Genomic DNA, 8,034 nt, shown 5'->3' with positions numbered 1-8,034 from the left:
CAGTGAACTTTCCTACTACTGATTATATATGTAAATGAGCTACCAGGATAAAGAAAAGGCCTTTTGGGAGCGGTTATTTGTTGACAGTTCAACATCATCAAAGTCCATTGTTGGTCTTATTCTCATTGCTTTTTGAGGTTCCTGGTAAAGGTGGAAATCATGTTAATATTGAACCTTTGGAATGATCTTTTCCTTCATTTCCTTCCTCCTTCCTAGCAATGAGTCATCTCCACCTGTTACACAGAATGTATTTTAATCCAGAACCACACCTTTCCTCTCCTGCAGACTGGAGCAGCCTCTTATTTACCCTCCCAAGCCTGGCTCTTAGTAAGTCCTCAGTAAATGTTTGCCGAATGAATGAATGAAGAATGAATGAGATGCTCCCCTTTCTGGAATTTTCAGCATTCCTTGTTTGTCTAAACTTTTTAAACCTTTAAACTATCACTTCCTTATGCTGCTCCTAGTTTTCCCACCTGCTGTCCCTCTCCATTCTCTAAAATAATTTGTCTAATTTTTCAAGGCCTTTATCAGGCTTCATCCCTCCCACCTAAATCTTGTTTTCAGTTTAGCATACATCTTTGCGCTCTGTGGGGTTTGGTCTTCTTGCTCTCCTGCTAAAGGGGCCAGGCTGTCCCTAGAAACTTTCTCCCTTCTCCCCACTCTCCTGTGCAAGTCTGAAATCTTACCCATCCTCTGCGAAGGATCCCAAGTCCTACTTTTTTCATAATGTCCTTCTCTACTCAATTTTCTCCTCTTTCTTTGAAGTCTTAAGACACTTATGTGTGTGTTGTTTTTTTAGCCCTCCTTATACTGGCCATATTGACCTCTAATTGGCTTAGGCTATTTTAAGCCTCTTTGGGGGCAGGACCCATATTTTATGCGTGGTAATGTGGCATTGTGGGCTTTGGAGTCAGGCAGAATTGAGGTCAGGGCCTGACTCTACTTATTACGCATGTGGCCCTGTGGAATTCTCCCAGCATTAGTCCTCTCACATGTAAACTAGGGGAAATGCTTTCCCCAGCTGATTGTGTTGTTGAAGATGGCTTGGGGCCTAAATAGTGCCTGACATGTACCTGACAAAAACCTGCTCATTCCCAGACACTGACTCACCGAGACCTGAACATGTTACAAATATTTGGTCAATGTTTGTTGATTGACTTGTAGTAAGTAGACCACGAGTCATGGCTCGGCCTGGAAGCCCAGAGCATGGGCAGTCATGCTGTGAAGCTTAGCGAGTGTTATCCTGCCCTTACTTAAAATGGCTTGAGCTTAGGTTATTCCTGGCTAGAGCTCTGCTTCTGGGATCTGTTGCTGTTTTTCCATCTGAACCTTGCCAGGAACACTACTGCCTTAAAAAAAATTTTTTTTTAAACTGCTTCTCTTGAGGCAAGCTCCTCCATTTCATTTGGCAGGATCTTGCTGAGTTGGAGTTTTACCTCACACGTCCTTCTATTTTTCTGCTTGTGGGGTGTGTATGAGTGTATGTGTTTATGGCAGAACTACTTGCGTAGCACTTTCTTGGCAGATTTCTGGATACAGTGACCTTCGTGTATATGTTGATCTGTCAGCCTATGAATAGTGTCTCACTTAATTATAAATTCTCTCATCAGCAGTCGTGACAAACGCGGCATTCTGCGGCGTATTGAGAAGGACCTCTGACTAGAGTGTCGGAAATCTCCTATCTGGGCCTCAGTGTTTGTGGCTGATGTGCAAACAGAGGTGTGTGCAGGACAACTTATACACTTATTGTTTGGGGATGATAGTGTAACCTTGTCCTAGGTTGTGGCTGTGCTGACTTTTGAAACACAGTTTTAACTTCCTTATAAAGACATGTGCTCTACAAAATCACCTCGTAAAAATAATTTAGTGAAGCAAATCATTTTCTGGGGCAAATTACATTAAAATGCTAAGAACGCGTTATGGCAGGAAGGAATCAGATGCCTTTACTTGCAGCCAAATAGGAAGTTAAAGAAGCAGCTCAGGTTCCTCCCAAGAAGATGAGGAAGTCGGAATGGGCATTTGTACTCAATCTCTGCACCTAGTGAGGTGCTGTCCGAAGGTAGGAAAATGTCACTACTCAACAGATCCTAGAAAGGTACTCAATCCATTCCTGATTTCCTTCCAAGGAAACCGAAGCATCCTTGCTCATTGAGTAAATGTGTGTGCTTTGAAAGTCGAAACCTTCATGGAAAGAGTGTGGTCAGACTTGCTGGTGCAGCTGGCGTGCGTTGACTTGTGACATTGTCTCAGAGTTTGAAGAAAGCAGATCTGCAACTCTTTTTAATATGTGGTTCAGAATTTGCAATCCTACATAATAAAAGGGTAGTATGCAAATTGACCCTAATGGCAGAACCATCACTGGACCAGTCACTATGAGGCATACTGACTACCTCTTGGTCCCTTTCTCCAGCTGGCAGGCTCTGATCGCCTGATGGCCACCTGTGGTGGGGGCGGGGCCGACGAGCGGGCAGGAACAGCCGACTTCTCAGTCCCTTCCCCTGGCTGTCAGGCACCCATCACCTGATTGCAAACGGGGAACTGGGGGTGGGTGGTGGCGGGGGGCGGGGCCGGCTACGGGCAGCTGGGGAAGATGGCCCTGATCGCAGGCCAGGCCTAGGGATCATACCCGCGCACGAATTTCGTGCACTGCGCCTCTAGTACATTCATATACTTTTTACAAAAGGGCAAGTGGGGAGTATTTGACACATCTCTAATAGATTATTAAAACATTTCTTGCCATGGTCAGGTGGCTCAATTGCTTGGAGCATCATCCTGTATACCAAAAGGTTGTGGGTTCGTTTCCTGGTCAGGGTACATACATAGGTTGTGGGTCTGATCCCCTGGTCAGGGTACAGTTAGTGCACATACAGGAGGCAACTGATCGATGTTTTTCTCTCACATTGATGTTTCTTTTTCTCCCACCCTTCCTCTCAGAAGATCGATAAAAACATGCTTAGTGAGGATTAAGAAAAAAAAATAAACACTTTTTATTCAGACATTAACAAATATGCTATCTGAAGATAACAAGGAATCCATTCCTATTAATTGGGTCTCTGGATCTCATCCATAAAGTGAGGGTGTTGGATGATCATTAAGGTCCCTTACAGGAAAAGAAAACCTAATTTTATAGTCAGGAGTTTCCTCAACATTTTCTGTGCCCATGTTGAACTTAGGTTCTGTGAACTCAGCTTTCAATCTATTCTAATTAGCATTGCTATATATTACCTTCCTATGAAGGACCCACGTCCCGCGTGGTTCAGGGTTCGGGCTCTGGAGAAGGGGCTGTGCGCAAATGACAGAGACGAGACAAGAAATAATAATTTGGAAATTGGGGGGCCAGGCGGGAGCCCAAAGCAAGAGGGAGGACCCTCTTGGGCTCAGGCCTTGCCATCCTTTTATTCAGTTTGGGATACACCTATAGCCCTTAGACAGACTATCTTATCAATAAGGATTTACATGACTATCTGGTCAGGAAGTTGCTTCAGCTACCATTGTCTGACTAAACAGTGGGTGCATAGCTCTGACCTTTGCCAGGGCTCAAGGGTCACCAGCATTCCGGGATCCTTGTCCACACCTCTCTGCTAGAGAAGACAATAGGCGGCTTCCCACACTTACTTTAAATGTTCCCTAGATTTTAACTTTGTCATCCTAATTCAGTTGTTTTTTTTTTCAATGGAAGAGCCACAGGTTTCACTCGGTGCCTTTTCCGCGACACTGGGGGCTCTTCGTAGCTACTTGATAAATATATAGTGATGGCCAAGAGCTTGAGAACCACATATTTTTGTGGAAAGATCAATGTGTCATTTTTTATCTTTCTGTAGGTGTAATACAATCTGTGATGAAGTGCTGATAACATGTGATGGCCCTCGTGGTTACTATAAAAGATAATGGCCCAGAAACCATTAAGTATTATGGTCCAATGTGCTCAGCTACATATTTGACTAGCATGAAAGTTACTGTCTGCATGAACTTGTAGTTCTCCAAAGACAATAGTTAATGCTTTTGTGATCTTGGACACTGCCTTTGCTTTGAAAGCGACTTTATTAAAGATTCATTTAACTCAGACAAACCCGAGTGAGAAAAAGTAAGATATACATGCTCATATATATCATATAAGATATACATGTTATCTTAGCTGTTAAAAAGCATGTTTTCCTACATTAGGGTAAAAGCTTTTAGAAAGATTCATAATTTTTGTATCCTAGTCCCCATATAGTTGTCCAGTTTTGCAGAGAAGGGTGTGAGGGGGGTGGGATGGCAGTGGGAATGGGGTTGGTGACACAGGAAAATCACCTCTAGGCAAAATGACCGTTTACAAACCTGTCAGTTGCTCATTCACTAATGTATTCATTCAACAAATCTTTCTTGTGAGTACTGATTTGTGCCAGCTGTATGCCAGGTACTCATCTAGGTGCTGGGGATACAGTTGTGAATATAAAGTTTCTGCCCTCACCTTGCTTACATTCTAGGGATAAACACAGTTCACACATGTAACCTCGGGTTAAATGAGGGTTCTGTGGAGATGGCTAAAATGTTTCTGCTTACTTGCAGGGTCTCCTCTGTTCCAGGCGCCCACACACTGTGCCCTGCAGGCATACCCTGCCTGCTGCCCCTTTTGTACGTAGAGTTGTCCTGGAATACAGCCGTGCCCATTTATTTCCGTCTTGTCTCGGACTGCAGAGTGGAGTAGTTGTGACAGACTTATAGCCCTCAAAGCCTGAAATATTTACTGGCCCTTCCCGGAAAATATCCCTGCGCTGTATTATTTTTTACATTAAGTCTTTGCTTCCTTGACACATTTTGTTGATTTGTTTGTTGTTAGACATGATGGTGAGTCACCCTACATTAACATGAGATCGGCTCCTGAGTTAAAGGTGCTGTAATGTCTGCACAGCGCTTGAATACAGGGTGGGGGAAAGTAGGCTTACAGTTGTGAGTACGGGAAACACAGATTTTTATTATTGTTATTTGTTAATTATGGTATTATTTTCTATACAAACAACTATGAACCTACTTTTGCCCCACCCTCTATATATGTTCTCATTCACTCCCCCATCTTCACCACAATCTGCCTTGCCCACCCTTACAACATGGGGTGTCAATCAGGTCAGCAGCTGGGACTAGGACTGTTGCCACCCTGGGCAGCCTTCGTTAAGCATGAGGACTGTCACCCCAGCTCATCCACAGTTTCATACAAGTCAGGGTAAAGGTATCCTTCTTCCAGCTCCTCAACATTTTGCTCTCCCTTCAGTTCTTTACAGTCCACAGAAGCCACATAGAATTATGGGTCTTCGTTTAGAAATAATCCACATGTGATTGAAGACTTTTTTTCAGGTTCAGGCACGAGCACCCTTTGGTATTGCAGGGGGAGCGATGGGAAGTTATGGACCCTGCTCAGGGGATTAAGGGCCCTAAGACATGGGGAGTTCATTTTCAGAAGCTGGGTTGATGGCAGAGAGAGAGGTAAGGCATGGAGCGGTTTCTGGAAATGGAAGAGGCATTCATCCAAGAGGCAAAATACTTAAAGAACATTTCTGCTACACATATATAGGCAGAAGAATTGGGCTCCAGAGAGAAACATATGAGCACGTGTGCTATTTCTAGTACCTTTTAAAACGAAATTAACAGTATTAACTTCCTCGTGTCAAGTAATGACACATGTGAACCTAGAATCCAAAGTGTAATTAATTACATGCTGGCTACAGTGCCAGGAGAAGGGCCACTGAATGACTTTGCACATAATCCAGTTTTCCTAGGAGGGCAGATGAAAGTAATGGAATCTATTCCGTATTAAACAATCAAGACCCTCATAGGGTCTGAGTGGGGTCAGTGGGCTGGTAAACCACAGCTCTTGAGAAGCCCATGTTGGCATGCACTTTTCTGTCTTCGATCTTAACAAATGAGTAATTGTGGCATTCGTTCAGGGACTACCAGGATTCCAAAATAAAGAACGACTACCGCTTCCCTGTGCCCAGTGTCTGGTGTCCAGGCTGTGAATGAGCAGGGCATCCATACGAGCTGCTGGCCATGAGCAGATGCTCTTTGCCTCCACTGAGGACTGCAGCCGAGGGGAGGGAATTGGGGCTGTTCCGTCACAGGAAGATTTCCCCCGATGTCACCCAGCCAGGAAAACCATCACTATATTTCAGAGTTTGGCTAGAACTCTTTGAAAGTGAAACCAACTTGTATTTCTTTGTTAGCTGGGTACAGCCTTACCCCAAAGGCCAAAGACCTGATCTGACCATGTGGAGGGGGCCTTTCTGAGAGTCCCTGAGACTCAGTGCTTCCGGCATTGTGGTGGGAAGGCCCAGGCCGCCTGCCTGTCTTAGCTTTTCTGTAGTGTTTACTATTTTCCCATTTCAGAATTCTGAAGGTTTGTGGTCAGGTCAAACAATTTCATTGTGACTTTGCACGTGAAGAAATAGAAGTACTGAGAGTTTTGAGATACTCATCGAGGATGGTACAGAAAATGGATAGCAAAGACTAACATCCAGATTTTGACCATTCACACAATCTCTGAGTAACTGCTGTGTGCAAGTGGAGTGTGAGGTGTGAGAATGCAGAGGCCAAGGAAGCGTGGTGAGTGCCCTGGCTGATGCAGAGGGCGGGCCTGCCTGTCACTGACCACTGGGAAGGTGTGGGGACTTTGAGATGGGACAAGGCCTTGAGAAAGCCATCAGCTGTGTCTGTGTAGGTTGGGGCAGGAGGCTTCAAAGAGGTGATTGTTGCAGATTCTGAACTTTGGGGCCCAGCGGAGGCAAGGGTACTTGTCCCTCTCTGAAGGAGAAATGTCATGTAGCATACAGGGTCCCTCTGGGGCACTCTCTTCTCTTTGCTAGCTTTTGTGCATGTGATGGGAAAAGTGGAAACTGATTCTTCCCCTCCCTCCCCGTCCTCCCCCCATAGTGATTTGAGAAAGAGATTTATTTTTTAAAAAATATATTTTATTGATTTTTTACAGAGAGGAAGGGAGAGGGATAGAGAGTTAGAAACATCGATGAGAGAGAAACAACAATCAGCTGCCTCCTGCACACTCCCCACTGGGGATGTGCCCACAACCAAGGTACATGCCCTTGACTGGAATCGAACCTGGGACCCTTGAGTCCGCAGGCCAACGCTCTGTCCACTGAGCAAAACCGGTCAGGGCGACAATTTTTCTTTAAACAGGAGGTTTTTTTCAGGTTGCCTTTTAGTTTGTCACTTTTAATAGCAGCATAGGAACAGAGATGTTTTTCTTTCAATAAAACAAGTGGTTGTGAAGGTACAAAAATACATGGTTACTAAAAAAAAGATTGAGGAACTGATATAGAAACCATTTTAGGGACAGCAGGAAGGATGGGGACTGTGATGAGCTGAAGAGTCCATGCTCAGTCTAAGGAGGTGGTGACTACCCTTTTCTAGCTTTTTGTTACCACACAAGGCTAAGGATCCCATGTTGTCAGCCCTTCGGTTTTTCTAAAGAAGCCCCCAATCTGGATTTTTATATGGAAGTTCCTGGTTTCAAATACAGATTCAGAACCTAGCTTTGAATCCAGGCCTCAGACGGCCAGTTTGCAAGCTCCCGGTTCACACAGTGTGAATCTCCATATGCCAATGTCGTATTCAGAGATTTCAGCCACAGTTGTGAAGGCTTGCTCACTGTGCAAAATTGTAGAGAAATAGTCTCTATACTTCAAAGAGGAATTCTGTTGCTTATTGGGAAAGTGTAGACTTCTGATTTCATTCTTTTTTTTTAATTGTGAAAATAAGTATTCATTTATTAAAAACAAACTTCAGAATAACATATCTGTTAAAACATGGTTAATTTTGACAACAGCTGTCAGTGAGCAAAAATAAAAAATGTGATGAGGAAGCAAGAATTACTGTTACTAAGTAATATTATACCCACCTCGTCATTTATACCCCTGTTATCTTGAAAAATATAAAGGTAGCTCTAAGAACTTTAGACATAGCTCTAGGATTATGGCATGATTTGCCTTTCATGTTTTATTGATTTTCAGAGGTACTATTTATGATACCAAATCAAATGCGTAG

At 43.9% G+C, this 8,034-nt stretch overlaps 1 protein-coding gene across 1 annotated transcript in view; it reads left to right on the top strand.

Moving 5' to 3' along the window:
• The window catches only part of ICK (intestinal cell kinase), a 52,443-nt gene that overhangs the window by 1,989 nt on the left and 42,420 nt on the right, over positions 1–8,034 (top strand). The window lies entirely within an intron of this gene.

The sequence above is a fragment of the Myotis lucifugus genome, unplaced genomic scaffold (genome assembly GCF_000147115.1).
Source record: "Myotis lucifugus unplaced genomic scaffold, Myoluc2.0 scaffold_111, whole genome shotgun sequence".
Taxonomy (NCBI): domain Eukaryota; kingdom Metazoa; phylum Chordata; class Mammalia; order Chiroptera; family Vespertilionidae; genus Myotis; species Myotis lucifugus.
The sequence above is the reverse complement of the archived record's forward strand: the minus strand, read 5'-3'. Positions and strand labels throughout refer to the sequence as shown.